The sequence below is a fragment of the Melanotaenia boesemani genome, chromosome 2 (genome assembly GCF_017639745.1).
Source record: "Melanotaenia boesemani isolate fMelBoe1 chromosome 2, fMelBoe1.pri, whole genome shotgun sequence".
Taxonomy (NCBI): domain Eukaryota; kingdom Metazoa; phylum Chordata; class Actinopteri; order Atheriniformes; family Melanotaeniidae; genus Melanotaenia; species Melanotaenia boesemani.
Window position 1 is genome coordinate 12,129,293 of NC_055683.1, and position 17,749 is coordinate 12,147,041.

General features: G+C 40.9%; 1 protein-coding gene and 1 long non-coding RNA gene across 14 annotated transcripts in view; one reads left to right on the forward strand and one right to left on the reverse strand.

The window, feature by feature from the left end:
• The window catches only part of LOC121629261 (interferon-induced very large GTPase 1-like), a 755,663-nt gene that overhangs the window by 496,457 nt on the left and 241,457 nt on the right, over positions 1–17,749 (forward strand). The gene's annotated exons all lie outside the window — the stretch shown is intronic.
• On the reverse strand, positions 2,843–10,355 carry LOC121629396. Its single transcript, XR_006008380.1, has 3 exons — positions 10,274–10,355; positions 6,684–6,688; positions 2,843–2,854 (listed from the first exon to the last, which is right to left on the reverse strand). It is a non-coding gene; the product is annotated as an uncharacterized LOC121629396 (long non-coding RNA).

Below are 17,749 nucleotides of genomic sequence, written 5' to 3' on the forward strand. Positions count from 1 at the left end.
AGCCATGCACATACAGCAGGTCTCCACAGTCCATCAAAGGAAGAACCAGCTTTTTTTCTGGTAAGATAGAAGAAACAAGATTTATTGAAGCCCAGCTTAAGCTTAAGTTTCTTGACAAGGTTTCGATATGTAATCTAAAAATTAAATGTTCACCAATTAAAATACCTAAATACTTATACTGAGCCACAAACATAATATATATATATATATATATATATATATATATATATATATATATATATATACATACATATATATATATATATATATATATATATGACCGCCGTGCAAGCTTTCATGTTGGGAGTCCATGTTTTCATCTTTAGTCGGCTTGATTATTGTAACAGTGTTTTTACAGGTTCTACCTAAAAACTCAATTAGATCCCTGAAGCTTGTTCAGAACTCTGCTGCTCAAGTCCTCATTAAGACCAAGAAAATGAATCATATCAGTCCAACTCTGAGGTTTTTACACTGGCTGTCTGTTCGTCAGAGAATAGACTTTATAGTTCTGCTGCTGGTCTATAAAGCTCTGAATGGTTTAGGACCAAAAAACATCAGAGACCTCTTGGCCCAGTATGAAACTTCCAGACCCTTCAGGTCACCTGGATCTGGTCTCTTATCAGTTCCCAGAGTCAGAACCAGACACGGAGAAGCTGCATTCAGCTTCTATGCTCCACATGTCTGGAAAAAACTCCCAGAAAGCCTCAGATCAGCTGAAACCCTCAGTTTATTAAAATCCAGGTTAAAGACTCTCCTGTTCTCTGCTGCATTTCACTAGTTTTTATTTAAAAGTTCAAATCTGCATCTGTTTCTTTTAATCTGGAATTAATAAACTTGTCCTTATTTTAAAACTGTTTTTATCATGTTCTTTCTTGTTCTTTCTCTTTTTTAAATGTTAAATTATGTTTCTTATTATCTGTAAAGTACTTTGAATCACCGTCATTGAATTGTTCTGTACAAATAAACTTGCCTTGTCTAAACATTGTGTAGACATTTCCAGGCAGTTACCACATAATTACCATAATATTACCATAATACTACCAAATACTTTCACTTTATTGTTAAATTTGTTTGTTTCTCATTACTGTAGCTTACATGCTCCTTATTACCCTGTAACTTCAGTTATATTCTATTGTTACCTTGATGTACCCAGTGTTACTACCAGGATGTTGCCTGGTTATTACTTACATAGTATTACACATGGGGGTGCATCTGGGCTCTTGGGTGCCTGGTGGGGTCAGTGGCTGCCAATCCTGACCACAGGGAGCTCTGGCCAGGGCTCTCTTCTGCCATAATTCAAAGTAAATAAATAACAGTAAATAAATAAATGAATCAGATTATCAAGAGGAGCCTTATATCCATAAACCCCCCAGCACAACACAGCAACCAGGCTATCATTCAGTTTTCTATGATGTTGGACAGGACAGGTTAAAAAAAATTAAAATAAATCAAAATGAGCAAATATTTTCCATTAAATGGTAAAATTTTAACATCTAGTGTTGTTTATGTTCTATTGGAAATAAAATAGGGGTTACAGAGATTTACACATCACTGCATTCTGTTTGTACATTTTACACAACGTCTCAACTTTCTTGGGACTGATGAGCTGCAGTAGCTATTGAAAAAGTATTACTACTGACATGTTATGCTCATATTAAGCCAGGAAATGAGAAATTATTTATTTTATTAATATATGAGAAACCAGAGAAAGTGTACAGATACAATAGCTGTGTTAATGTAATACACCACTACATAGTGTAGGATTAAATCTTTTTAGAAATAAATCTAACATATATTTGAACATTATACAGGTTAGTACGGTTCCTGAGAAACAAAACACATTTACATTTTAAAAAACATTTTAAAAAGTTGGAAACAAAATTACATTTAAAAAACACACATTTTGAAAACAATTTTATTTTTTATAAAGCACATTTGCAAATTTTAAAAAATATTCACATTTTAGGAAACAAATTTACAAAATATTAAACTCATGTACACAAGTAAACACAAATCTGCACGAGCCAAAATACAAATACAACTCCTAAAGAACAAATTAATAAAAGACTAAATAACCAAAGTGACGTGGAAGTTCAAACAATTTATTTGTAGTTCAGTTACACGCAGGACAAGTTTGTTTTGAAACTTACAAATGTGTTTTATGAAATTTAAATTTGTTTTCTAAATGCAATTTTGTTTTTGAATTTGTTAATGTGTTTTTTTGTTTTGTTTTGTTTTGTTTTTGTTTTTTTAATTTAAATGTGTTTTGCACTTCTCAGCTTGGGTTGGGAGATTATGACATAGTCCTTCTTTGGATCAATATTACAAATGTACATAATGGTAAAAAATGTAGTAATGTATTAATATGAAGCTATCTTCCAAATGCAGTTTCAAACACGTTTCATGTGAACATTATGGTTACGTAGTCTTAATGTCAACAGTCTCAAAATATGTCCAATAAATAAAGTGTGTAATCACGCTGTAGCACAGCATGGTGGAGTTTTCAGGTCCAGATAGAAACCAAACTTCATAGAAACTTCTTGTCCCTGCCTTGTCCATGTGTACCTGTTACTGAATGAAGAATGTTTACATGAAGGACTGACCAGCGGCAGGATCAGGAACAATGTTCATGAGTTAGTGTTTGAGTATTAACATCTACACTTTGATCTCTTCCTCCTCATCTGGAAAGGCATATGGTGTTTTGTGGCCTTTGTAAAAAGCCGAAGAGGCGCCGTTGCTGCTCATCCTCGTTGCCTTTGTGAAGGTCCCTCCACCGTAATGACGAGCCAGCATGTCAGCTGCCCTCTGGAACCTTTCTGCCTCCATCACAGGTTCCTCTCTGTGAGGAGACATGCTGGACGCATCGGGCATCCTCACAGACCTGCCGTCCTCCTCTTGCTTTGTCCGGTTTGAACTACCTCTGCTGCTTACGTTGTGACTGGATGACCCGCTGAACACGGACAAGTTGGGTGACGAGACTCCAGGTGTCTGCACAGGCGTCTCGGTTAGAGAGCTGTCATCATCTTTATCCTCCCCTCCTTCCTCTTCCCTCTCTGCTGCCTGGCTGTGATTGGATATTTGGAGGGAGCTGGTGCTGTCAATCAAGCTCAACACCTCGGTCATAAGAGAAGGACCTAAATCCACCGTGAACGAAGCGAGAGAGTCGAAGCGAGTCAGTGTGACACCACCGTTGTCTGTTGGAGACCCTCTACAGAAGTCTCCATCTTGAAACTGCCTTTCAAGTCGAGGAAGGCGAGGCAGAGTGACAAATCCAGACTGGACACCTGGAAACAGAGTATGGCAAGCTGTTTGAGCATTTATTCCATATCCTTGATATCGGACATCAGCTTCCTTCACTAGTTTGCATTATGCAGAAACTAGTTAACATATAGGCATTTTTAATAGACTAGTAGAACTCAAAATCCAACTAGTAACAATTTTTCAACAACTAGTGACACTTTGTTCAACTAGTTACAACAGAATCTTCACTATTGAAACAAAGCTCCATGCAAGTACCTTAAAAAACTACCTAGTTCCCATTTTGATGCACTAGTGGCTCCATGAGCCAAAGTATTTACTTAGTATGCCATACTTGTTAACTAGTAAGATACAACAACTAACATGCACAGGTCAAGCAAAATTTAGCTTACTTGTTAACTAGAAACTTATATTTTTCTGGGATAGTTAACTAGTAGGCATGATAATCAGTAAAGACGTAAGTGTTTACTTGTCAACTAGTAGATGTTAAAATGCTTACTAGTTAACTTGATAAAGCCTATTTGGTCTTACTAGTTATTTGTTGTGACAAAAATGTTTACTTGTTAACCAGTAAAATCCAAATTGTCTACTTGTTACAAAAGTGAAGGAAAAACTAACACTACTAGAGGTGCACCATGTTTACTAGTTAACTAGTTAAAAGCATGGTTTGATTTACTTGTTATTTGAATAGACAATAAATGCTTACTAGTTGACAACTGAAGATCTAAACTGTCACTAGTTACACTAGTTGCACTGAATGCTAATCAGTAGGTGGAGACAGGTGTAGGCAGAATGATCTGATTGGATCACCAGTAGGAGCTCCACCCAGTGGAAATTTAACCCTTTAAAGTCTGACACATTTTCACTGTTCGCTCGCAGAGGAAAGTCTAAAGATACATGAAAAAAAGAAAAAAAAAACACATTTTTATTAAGCATAACCAAGTGAAACATGTTAAATGGTTTTTGGGTTTTAAAAGGTTGTTGTGTGTTTTATTTTAAGTTGTTTTTAAACACTGAAGTACAGTTTTATCATTGTCTGATATAAGCAGAAGGAACACAACAGCTCATCATCTGTGAAAGTTTCCCTTTGTTTGATTGTCGGAGAATGCTGTAATGCAAGACTCAGCGAGACTTGGCAGGATCAACATGCGCTCCTGAAACAAACAAACAAATGCCCTACGCTAACAATGGGGAGAAAAAAAAAAATGTGATATTCCAAACCACACCAACCCATTCACTCTGCATCACAGCGAAGAAGATCTCACCAGCCCGACGGATTTCTTTGAAGAAAGCTTCCAGAAGATCGTAATGGGGAAATCCAAAAACACTGCAGCGATGGCCTCCAAAACCGGCTCTAGTTGCAACAGAGTTCACACAGCGGATTCCCCAAAGCGACCAGTCCAGTTTCTCCAACTGGCAGCGATACAACGGATATCTTAATCTCCAGTGAAGGTAAGTTATACAGTCTCTCCCTGCTGGAAGTTCTTCACCGTGAGTTTCAATCTTTAAAAGAAAGTTTGGAATATAGTCAAAAGCAGGCAGGAGCTTTTGCTACTGAGAACAACACCCTCAGAGACTCAGTGAAAACCCTTACCAAAGGAGTAAGCCGAGCATCAGTGGAAAATAAAAACATGAAAGAATTAGTCCTAGATCTACAGGCTCGTAGCATGAGAGATATTCTAGTTATTTCAGGGATCCCTGAGCAGGTGGAGGAAGATACAGAGGCAGCTGTAAAAAATTGATCAGAACTAGCCTAAAACTTCCAGAGGAAAAGGTAAACGCCATCTCCTTTCATCGAGTTCACTGCTCAGGGAAAAAAAACGGAGGGCAGACCCAAGCCGATAGTAGCTAAATTTGTTCTCCACAAAGAAAAAGAAGAGATGAAGCGCTGCAGCAGACAGCTTCGTGGGACTGACCTTAGCATGAGTCATCAGTTTCCCAGAGAAATCCTGGAGTGTCGCAAGATCTTGTTCCCCATCAGAAGGAAATTCCTGGACGAAGGAGCCTGTGCTGTCATCTCGGTGGACAAACTTTATGTCAATGGACAGCTACATCGTGACCATAACACCACCTACTGGTTCTACTGACCTCAGATATGTATCCACACTCTGCACACTTTGTACAGGTGATATAAATGCTAATCAGACTCACTGGACTTAAGTCCCAGAGTTTAATGTTTGTTCATATTAGACAATAATACTGCCAGTCTCTAATGTTCACAAAAATTTACTTATTTTTTATGGGTTCATTTTCTTTTTTTCACCCACTCCCCCCTTTTTTGTCATTTTCCTCCCACTTTATCCTTCTTTTTCTCTCTCTCTGCACTATTTTTGTTTTTTCTTTTTTCTAGCTGCCACCTCACAAAACCATATAACACTAATGCTAAGCTGCACAGTACATTTAGTAATACCTGTATATATAACCCAACACTCACATTCATTAATTTAAGTACATTTAATAACATTCAACACAGGCACACAACATTACGCATACATATTCATACACTTACACACACACATACACACACACACATACATACACATTTATATCAACAACAAGCATCCAACATTTACCTTTTTACCACAAGCATGACCATCCTTATATTTATCATGTGGAGCTGGGACCAGAGAGAAGAGACTAAAAATGATCTGCAGGCAGACATTGTGTTACAGGAGATTCATGTTGTTCCTCATGTTTACTTAGCCTGTTATAACTCCAGACAGAGAGAGGTAGCCATTCTGATTAACAAAAGAGTAACATTCACATAAATCAACCTAATCACAGATCCAGAAGGGAGATTCATTGTAGTAAAACTATATATTCAAAATATGAATTTATGCTTAGCTAACTTATGTGGCCCAAATGTTGACGATCCCTCCTTCTTTCACTCTTTCTTCACATCACACTGGACAAAAAGACAGAACGACGCATCAGGTCTTTAGGTCTTCGTTCTGGTTTTGGGACCTCCAGATTTTGCTGCAGAAATCTGTTTTGATGTCTGAACTTTTGTAATAAACTTCTTTTTATTATTCAAGCCAGCTTCCAGAGACGTTTTTGCCTGAAGGCCAATTTTTCCACATCTCCTGATCAACATATATCAAATCATTTTTGATATGTTGTTGCCTGTCTTTCTGTCTTGGTCATCTTACTTACATACTTGATACAGAGTGAATGGTGGATAACATTATAAAAACAATTTAGGACAGACTTACTAGCTTGATACACATTTAATGATCAGAGTGAATGGTGAATAATATTCTTGTAATAAAAACGATTTAGGAAACTATCTGTGACTGAAACAAATTGTAGCATCATCCTGTGGACCCACACAAGCTGTAAGAGCTTCACCCGCCCTCTGAAATGTTTGTGTCACGTAGCATAGTTAAGCAATCATCTCCCTTCTCTCCACTGATCAGGTCTAATACAACAGCTGACCGACCGGGCTGCAGGTTCTGTGTTAGAGCCGAGACACGTCAGATCACGTCTGTGATGGGGTGTCGCTGTAAAAGCAGCCTGCAGGCTTATTGAATGATGTAGGAAAGTATCTGTGGACTTTGACTGTTTGAAACAAAATGTCGCATCATCCTCTGGACACACACAAACTGTAAGAGCTGCACCCGCCCTCTGAAATGCTATGTTTGTGTCACGCAACTGCAGCCGACCAAACTGCAGGCTCCGTGTCAGAGCCGGTTGTCTTGGCAACGCATCACAACAAGCGATAATAAATAGTCCACTCAGCTGCTTCTTGTGAAAAACTTACGTTTTTAACGGTAAAAAACAAGAATAACGTATTAATAATTGATTTAATATTTATTTATTTCGTAAGTGACCATGGTATAAGTGGGATAATTCCCTTCAAGGTGTCCAATATCAGAGACGGTCTGACGCGAACGCCTCCGTGTGGATACGTCATCAGGAATAGATTTTAAAATACACAACAAATCCCATAACCCAACTCGTACACAACTTAATTTTGTCTTCTCTGGTGACCCTCGTCCATTTTTATCCCTTTAAATGACATTTTGTTTGAATGACTTATTTGCTAATTATTCACTTTCTTATGTAAACAAATATAACAATTGGAGTTTTGGATGTGTCTACGATTAGCTAAATAAATAAATAAAAAAGTAAATGGAAAAAAATGTTGTTTTCATTGTATATTTACTGTAGTATCAAATGATTTTGAGACTTTTGGGTTGATTTTGATTACAACTATATATTTTAATTTATTTGTAATTACAATTTAAACCTATTCATTATTTAATGTTAGCATTTCATTTGCACAAAAGGTTGTGATTTTTAAATTGTAGGCAGATGCAGGAAATCCTGGTATTTTCCACAGTGATGTTATTGAATTAGAATAGATTAGATTAGATTAGACTTTATTAATCTCACAGTGGAGAAATTCACTCGTTACAGCAGCTCTTGTTACAGAATAAAGTGCAGAAAGCAGACAGAATAAAGTGAACATGTATCACAACAAGAAGGTGCAATATAAATTATTTACAAGAAAAGAAGTCTAAGAAAAGCAAAAACTATGTAGCATTATAAATATTATATATGTATATATATATAGATATATACATATATATATATAATTGACAGTGCAAGAAAACAACCTCACAGACTATATACATATTTACATAGTGATGGTGGGATATGAAGAATATGATGATATTGATAATGAGGGGTATTGCACAGTAAAATATAAATAAATATTGCACAGTAGTGATGCGCGGGCTGCTCTTACCCGCGGTTCGGGTTGGGGCAGGTCAAAGAATTTTCGCTTCACTGCGGGGTGGGTTGGTGTGGTTTACTATTCTGAAATATCTAGTTCTATCTATTAATTTTATTTTTTGTGAAACTGAAAATAAAGACCTTAATCAATGTCTACATTTTCTTACTATAACATGTAAGACAAAATATTTATCAGTTATTTAAACACAGGTCACGTTTTATAATGTAATGTCCACATAGGCACGTAATAGGCTACACAGGCTACGTGGAGAAAGCGCCAAGCAGACACGCGACAAAAGATGGAAGAAGTGTTGAATAACATTCGTTCGGGAGTTTACGTCCTTAAAAAGAAGGAGGGTCAAATGGCTAAATCACAGGTTTGGGACAGGTTCAGCGAGGTAATCAGTGCAGACACCAGCAGCAGCATTGGCTATGTGATTTATAACACTTAAACGCTTTAAAACACTTTATTTATTTGCCTATTTATGTTTATAGGCTTAATGTTCAAATGAAAATACATTTTGTGTTGCCAGTTTCCAGTGCCAATTTAGGAGACCATATGCACCTTTCTCAGACTAAATAAAAGCATTCATCAATATCATAGCATGTGTTTTAATGGGGCGGGGCGGGTCGGGTCGGGTTAAAAAAAATAGAAGCGGAGGTGCGGGGCGTTTTGGTGCTGTCAAATTTTTTTAAAAGAGTGGCATCACTATTGCACAGTATTATGACAATACAGATAAGCTGTACAGTCTGACAGCAGTGGGAATGAAGGACCTGCGGTAGCGCTCCTTCCTACACTGAGGGTGTCTCAGTCTGCTGCTGAAGGAGCTGCTTAGCCCCTCCACAGTCTGGTGCAGCGGGTGAGAGGTGTTGTCCATGATGGATGTGAGCTTGGCCAACATCCTCCTTTCACCCACCTCCTCCACAGAGTCCAGCGGGCAGCCCAGGACAGAGCTGGCCCTCCTGACCAGCTTGTTCAGGCTCTTCCTGTCCCGGTCAGCGCTGCTTGCTCCCCAGCAGACAATGGCGTAGAGGACAGCAGAGGCTACCACAGAGTCATAAAATGTCCTTAGCAGAGGCCTGCATACTCCAAAGGACCTCAGTCTCCTCAGGAGGTGGAGGCGACTCTGACCCTTCCTGTGTGGTCTGTGTGGTGTGACCAGTCCAGTTTACTGTTGAGGTGAACACCCAGTTATTTGAAACTGTCCACCAGGTCAATGTCCTTTCCCTGGATGTTCACCGGTGTGTGGGGTAGTTTCCTTCTCCGGAAGTCACCATCTCCTTACTGGTGTCTTACTGGTGTTTAAGCACAGGTGGTTGCGCTAACGCCAGTCCACAAAGTCCATGATGACTGACCGGTACTCCAGCTCGTTCCTCTCAGACACACAGCCCACAATGGCTGAGTCGTCAGAGAACTTCTGGAGATGACAGCTGCTGGTGTTGTAGGAGAAGTCCGAGGTGTAGAGGGTGAAGAGGAACGGTGAGAGCACTGTTCCCTGAGGGGCCCCCGTGCTGCAGACTACCACCTCAGACACACAGTTCTGCAGACGTACGTACTGTAGCCGGTTGGTGAGGTTGTCGATGGTACACGCAGCTAACTTTCCATCCACTCCAGCTCCATCCAGCTTCCCCCGCAGCAGTGCCGGCTGGATGGTGTTGAACGCACTGGAGAAGTCAAAAAACATGACTCTCACGATGCTCCCAGTGGTCTCCAGCGCCCTGTGCAGTAGGTAGATGAAAGCATCATCCACCCCGATGTTTGGCCTGTTGTTACGTCCCATTTTCAAGGGGTATGAGCGGGGCGCAACATAAACAACAGTGGTGGACAGATGTACAAATGAAACACGGTATTTTATTGTGATGAGTATAAATATGGGATAAAACAGGAAGTAAAACAAATAAAACAGGAAGTCAAACATAAATAGTGTTGGGGTTGGTGAAACTGCTGAAAGAAACACAAAAAGGGGATTACTAAACCTTAACCAAAATCCGCTGGGTAAATTAAACTAAGCCCAATTTATATAAACAAAAGTGTGCCCCTAATTCAGCATCATAAACAACAAAAGTGCAGCAGTTCCAATAAACTAGTGTGACCATCGTCACAAATAAAACACACTAAACTAGCCCAACACAACCTAAACAAAACTAAACACCAAAGTTAATAAAACTGGCAGAACACATAATAACTCAAAGCACAACTCAAACCAAAACTGTGTGTATACAAAGGCAAGCCCAAACCAACAAGACTATTAAAGGGAACACGAACAGCCAGGTTAACCCTGCTGTAAATACAAAACACAAAATAGTCTAACAAAAGGCTACCTGTTAGCACAGCGAACACACAGAACAGTAGTGCCACCATAAGTCTGCCAGAGTGAGGGGAAGCAGCCTGTGCTATCTAGCTTCTCCCTCTCGAATGACCTCAGCAGCAGTCCTTTATTTGCTGGAGGACTGTAGCTGGAGTTGTGAATGGTTGAGTGCTGAGCCAACCAGAGGGGAGGAGACGACGGTGTGACGGCTCCAGCCACTCCAAACAGGGAATCAGGGCAGGCCTTTGCATGGGTGACGAGCCACAGGTGTCAGCAATGATTGGCGGCTTTAACACCTGTAGACAAACTTCAGCCGGTCTATCACAGTGCACACCACAGAGCGGAGGTGGCTGAGGATGAGCCTCTCCATGGTCTTCATCAGGTGGGGGGTCAAGGTGACGGGTCTGTAATGGTTCGGCTCCTTCGCGTGTGATATCTTAGGAACCGGAACCACACAGGAGGTCTTCCACAGGACAGGGACCTTCTCCAGGCTGAGGCTCAGGTAAAGATGTACCTGAGCACCTCACAGAGCTGGTCTGCACAGGTCCTGAGCAGCCTGGGACTGATGCCATCTGGTCCTGCAGCTTTCCTGTTCTTCAGCCGCCTCAGTTCTCTCCTCACCTGGGCCGATGTAAGGGAGAGGGGGGAGGTGGAGGGCAGTGGGGGGCTGGTGGTGGAGTCCATTGGTGTGGAGTGGAGATGGGGGGTAGGTGAAAGTGAAGGTGAAGATGAAGGTAGTCGGGGGAAGGGGATGGTAGACACTGGACTAGGGATGTGTGAAGAGGAGGGAGGGGGGTTAGAATCAAATCTGTTAAAAATCAGATTTAAATCATTGGCCCGTCGCTGGTCTCCATCAGCTGTCCCTCTGGCACCACTCTGTCCAAATCTAGAGATCTCCTTCAGCCCTCTCCACACGTCCCGCATGTTATTCTGCTCCAGCCGCTCCTCCAGCTTCTTCCTGTAGCTGTCCTTGGCCCGCCTGATCTTGTACCGGAGTTCATGCTGAACTCTCCTCTGCTCCTCTCTGTCCCCTGAAATGAAAGTCGTCTTCTTCTGGTTCAGCAGGACTTTAAGCTCAGGGGTCACCCAGGATTTGTTGTTGGAGAAACACCTCACCCTCCGGGTTGGCACAGTGCTCTCCACACAGAAGTTGATGTAGTCCGTGATGCAGTGGGTCAGGCCATCAATGTCCCCTCCATGACAGCTGCTCTCCCAGTCTCTGGTTTGGAAACAGTCTCTCAGTCTCTCATTGGCCTCATCGGTCCACACTTTCACAGACTTCTTCTGTGCCAGCTGTCTTCTCACCCTGGGTGTGTATTCAGGGAGCAGATCAGAGGTTGTGATCAGAGCATCCAAGCGGGTGGAGGGGGGCGGAGGTGTATGCGTCCTTCACATTAGCTCTACCTGGTGTGGCACTTCACGTACTGGACGAAAGTAGGGAGAGTGGCAGAGAGCGAGGTGTGATTAAAATCCCTGCTGATGAGCAGGAGGGACTGCGGGTGGCGAGTCTGGATCCGAGTCACTGCGCTGTGGAGCAGCTCACAGGCAGCTGCTGCATCGGCCGAGGGAGGGATGTACACATTAAACAGTATAACATGTGAGAACTCCCTCGGGAGGTAATACGGCTGCATGCCCACAGTGATTAACTCAATGTCTCTGGTGCAGAGTTGTTCCTTTACACAAACGTGCGCCGGGTTGCACTCCTATCCGCACGCGAAAGTTTGAATCCATCCAGGGAAACCACAGAGTCCGGAATAAGTCCATTCAGCCATGTCTCTGTTAAACACATGAGGCTACATTCCCTGAACTCCTGCTGTAGCCGGGTCAGCGCCATGAGCTCGTCGGTCTTGTTGGAGAGGGAATGAACGTTTCCCATAATCACAGAGGGTAAATATGGCCTGTACTTCCGTTTCCTCTCCTGGAGCTTTCTTCCTGCTCTGCAGCCTCTTCTTTTTTTCCGTATCTCCGCAGGAATCTCCGGCTTCTCCGCGTAGAGAAGAGCAGTGCCTGTCAGAGCTAACAGCTGGTCCCTGGTGTAAACAATGGAGCCGTGGCTGAAACCAAAGGTGCAGAAATGCACCTGGTAATTTTTTCAAGTAGTTTTTGAAATGGGTAATTTTTCTTTTACTCAAGTGCCTTTTGACCCAAGTATTTTATTTCATTATATTGGAAATCTCCCCTGTTACTGAGAAAAAATGCCGGGAAAACAAACATCAGCCTGAACAGTCATTATGCCGAACGTCACGAATTGTCCATCTCTGCTCCTAATCTACTTCGGTCACGTTCGGTGGACGTGTGCAGGTTTGTGCAGGCAGAATTGTCACTGATGATGGCTAGTGCCGAGCAAGAGATGGAGATGGAGGACACCGATGCTGAGGATTGCCAAGCAGAGACATGGAATGCCTGGAGAAGAGATGAATCGGAAAAGGAAGGAAATCCTTGGCCATATCTCAGCCAGCTCTTTGTGTTTAAACGCAAACAAGGCAATAAGTTCATCATGCAATGTAAAATGTGCCTGCCTCGCCAGACAGAGATGTCGGCTTTCAAAACTTCCACATCAAATCTACGAAAGCATGTGGCGGTAAGTAGCATCAATAGCTTATTTTAGTCTTGTTCTTTTGTTTCTTACTAACAAATACTTAGTAATAAGTGGACATTACAGAATACTACTATCTTTGTCATCTGAAGTTGTAGCTGTTTGTAGGACTCTATTGACAGATAAATAATTGCTTAATTGTCAGATGTTGTTTGCCATTCAACAGGTCTTCTCTATGTTAGACATCACCTCAACCAAACGGCTGATTCAGAGGAGCGCGCTGGAAAAGGACAGCAGCATTCATCAGATGAAGAGGATTTCTTCTCTATCATGAAGTCCAGAAGGTCAGAGGGGAGTTAGAAGGCTACCATGTCTGCGTCTAGAACATATGGATCTTCTAAACGCTTTGCTAAAAGTAAAAAACTGTCTGAAACTCAACACCGGCCTTCCGGCCTCAGCCACTTGCAAGAGTCTTTAAAGCTCTGCTGGTTTGTTGTTCACAGAGAAGAGAGCGCAGATTAGCGCTACAAACTTTGAAAATCAACTCCTGCTCAAACTGATCAAGCGCTTTACAGTCTAATGTTGTAGTATTCACTTGGCAGAAAATTCTGTGGGGCATGGCACTTTATTTCATTTCTTATATCAGCTGTTGCTTAATTAAGACAACTGATTATTTATGTTTGTGATATAAAGAAAAAAGAGCAGTTTTGTTATTAAGGAATTGCTCAACATTTTCAGCATCGTGGATACTTTGATTTGGTTTTATTTTCTCTCTTTTACTGTAGTGTTTAAAACGTTTATTAAAAACAGTGTTGGATTGGATTTATGACTCTTCTTTTGTTTACATCAGGTAATTTAAAGTAACTAAGTAACTTTTACTCAATTAAATAAATCCTTACTGGGCAAATGACAATAAACACTTTGAATCTTGGGGACATCTAAGAAGTGGACCAGTGGAGCTGTGGATTGTTGTGATTTGTTCAGGTTTGCCAACAACACTGGGTTTACTACTGCTTTCAAGGACAATGTGCTAGACCCAACATTCCACAACAGTCCCAGCAAACCAGCCACTCACCCTCCCCCAGCAGTACAGGAGATGTGGCCTCTTTGAAGCTGCTCACCTCTAAAGGTCCTCCCACCCCCACCAACACCTCTTTGTCCTGGAGAGAGGGAGACACAAATGTCTTCAAGAGCCTACTTATACTTGGAACCATATTCTAGTGCTAGGGTAGCAGTGGGGGGCTTATGTCCTGTAAATACTGTTTGTGTTCTGTTTTGTTTTTTTTTTTTGTTTGTTGTTTTGTGTGTGTGTGTGTGTGTGTGTGTTCTTTTTTTCACTTTTATTGTTTTTGCTAACCCCAAGACAAATTCATTGTATGTGCAAACTTATTTGGCAATAAAGACCTATTCTGATTTTGAAATTGTTTATTAGTCAGAGTTGCTGAGTAAAAATAAGAAAATGACTTAAAGTAGCCATGAAGTCGACTTCAGTCATCAACATGCTGACACAGTCATTGAGTTGTCCAGTGGGTTTATTTACTAAGAGATAATTCTTCTTTTTATTTTTCCTGTGAGTTAGTATCTGGTCGCTGTTGTGCTACTTTCATGATATGTCTTTTTTATTTGGTTATTATTTAAGAACTCTTAATGACAAGCAGCTTTGTTTTTTTTTTTTTTTTGTTTTGTTTTGTTTTTTTTGTGTTTTTGTTTGTTTGTTTGTTCTTGTAAAAGTTTTAGGAAATTTTCTGGTGTGTTTATGTACAAGTGTAACAGTATTTTGTCTGGTGATGGTATGGATTGAAGGGTTGCTGCCTTCTGTCTGTGATGTTTTTGTCTCCTTTCTTCTTTCCCTTTTGCTTCTTTTTGCTATTTTCCATCTTTTTATGTCCCCTCCGGTCAGGTCCAGCAAGATAGATTCCATGATTCAAAGTAAATAAATAAATTAGTCAGATTATCAAGAGAAGCCTTACCCATAAGCCTCCCCTTGTCAGAGCAAATTTGTTCAGGATGGTACATCAACTAGATTATCATTTTGCTGCTATGATGCTGGACAGGACAGGTTAAAAAAAAAAAAACTGTGTTGTTGTCAACTTTGTGTAGAATATTAAAAATACGATGCTACAAATGCTACTATGGTGGACAGTTAAGAAAAATTGAAAATATGGTTTGTTACATCTTTTGGAGAAACAACAAATCTTATTCCAAAATCATTAAAAAATGGCCAAAAAAAGGGTAATCTTTAAGAGTTTAATACTGTTTTTTTTTTTTTTTTACCCTGTCCTGTCCAGCATCCTAACATACAGAACGGTGGTCTGTGTGCCATATTTTGCTTGACAGATTTGCTCTACCAAGGGAGACATGTTATATACATGGCTGCCCTTGATATTTTTATTATTTTTATTGTAATCTTATTTTCTTTAGTCTTATATGTCAGTGCCGAACCTGACAGGGAGATAGAGGAAGAGAGAGAGAAAAAAAAAGGGAGAAAAGAACAGGATTAAAATGTGGAAATAACAGTTTTCTATGCTGCCCAGAACATATCACAAAAAAACAACAACATAAACTACCACAGTACTACATGATACCGAAAGAAAGATAGAATGATGATGATATAAAAAAATTACAATACTCATCAAACGTACCTGCAGATGAACGTACCAACACACAAACATAGAGAAGCGGATGGAGAGACGAGCACGTTTGTGAGCATGCACGTGTTAACATGCATGTGTGGCCATGCAACAAGGAGGAAATGTGTACCCGCAAGGGGGCCACGATCATGCCGCACCCCGAAGCATCAGTGGGGGACGGGGGGAGCCCGAGGCCCCAAAGGCCAAGCAGATCCACAGAGTACCAAGCCCGGGACAGCCAAAGCAGACAGAGCAGTGGCCCACCCGGACCAGAGCAGAGGGGCCCCCAGACCGGAACCCAGGGCGCGACGGGGCAGGGGCACCTGGCAGCCCAGGGCAATGACAAGCAGGCCCAGCGGGCGCCGGGCGCTGCAGTGCGGGCCGCACGGAGGGCAGGCGCCCCACAGGCCCAAGGGCCACCCTTTCCCCCCAGGAACCCGACGGGGCCCGACCGCCCCAGGCAAAACCACCGTGGGCCACGCCAACCCAACAGCAAGGCTAGGCACCCCAGGGACAAGAACATGTCCGCAGGTTTAAACTAAGGTTTAATACTGTTTTAGACTAAACATAACCTTGACCTTAAATGCATCTCAGTGATGACAGTGGAACAACAATGCTTAGTTTCCTCCCCAATTCTTGAAAACTTAACCTTAGTCTTGGTATCACAACGGCCAATGATTCTTTTCAGTGGGAGGTATGTATTGTAGAAAAATTACCAAGAGTCCGGAATGAGTAAAAGTATATGAGGTTTATTACAGGAGAAGTATATAAAAAAAACAGTCCATACTTGCAAGTTTTTCAGAGCTGTCTTGCTGACCCCAGAAGCCGACAAGAGGACTCTGATTTGTTACATTTTAGGAATCAGTTTAATTCAACCTGATCCAAGCTGAAGGCCAGTCTCTGAACTGATAAAAGGAAAGGAGAGACTGTGAGGCGTCGTTCTCTTATTGTCTCGCCCAAATAGGCTGCTATTTTCTTAACAATTGTTCGTATCTAGCAGCTGCCCATCAGTCTCAACCTTTCCCCATATCACGAATCTGGAAGAAAAGTGGTAAGCCTGATCTCACACAAGAACACAACAGGAGAATAATAACTTCAATGTTCTATATAAGGAAAATACACATTATAAAATGTAATTGAGGGTAACAAACGAATAAATGTACCATATGAATAAAAGAATGATTACACTTGTGATTGTTATATGAGTAAATATGATCGATTACCATATGCATTAAAATTACTTGCACATATGTTAAGTTATTAGTCCTAGCTGGAAAGTTTGTTCTCTGCGTTTAACCCATAGTGTTGTTTATGTTCTGTTTATTCTTTTTTATAATTAATTGTTTTTACACTCCAAAACAAATTCATTTTATGTGCAAACTTGTTTGGCAATAAAGACACGTTATTATTCTAAAATAGTTTATTTCGCTGAGATGCTGAATAAAAATAAATATCCAGGCAACGACCAAGTAATCAGCTTTGTTTTTTAGAAGACAATAATCTCCTGCTTAAACAATTGAAAATAAAGTATACAGAACATTAACTGTATAGCAAGGGGATCAAGTATTAAGAGATATTTAATTAGACCAGTAAGTAAATTAAATCTAGGAGATATACATAAACATATATGAAAAATCCAGGTGAGCATATGCATATACATTTATACATTTAACCATCAGTTAAGTAAAGTAAGGAAAGAGTCATCTCAATGAAATAAGAATTTTTCCAAAGTAAACTTAGTTTTTAAGGTTTTTGAGTTCTCAAGACCACTGAGGTTGAAGCTGTATTGAAAAAGATCTTGTAGAAACATTATGAAGTTCGGTTTGCCGTCAGCCCTTTTCCTTTTATGAATGTGAAATTTCCCTGAGCAACTACTAACAGCAGGTCGCCGCTCACTCTCCTGTGGGATCCTGCTCCTCAACTGTCGCACATCGTGTGATGTCATCAATCAGCGCCAATGTAGTTCTGCGCTGCACTTCGCTTTATTGTCGTGTTTTCCAGTACAGATCACGTCAATAAGTTGCAAAAGTATTCTTCAGACAAAGGAAACGACTCTTCTTCACCCTTTCTTCAGACTCAGAGGACACAGAGATAAGTGTCGATGCCAACGGACACGGACGAAACTAAGATGTTTTGCTAGCTTTTATGGGTTCAATCGTAGACGTAAGGCCCATCAGCCATTGTAGCGACACGTCCATGTGATCACCATCTTGGTCCTGGCAAGTATGCTCCTCATTAAATAAATACAAGTGAACGGTTGTTTCGTTTAAACTGGATTA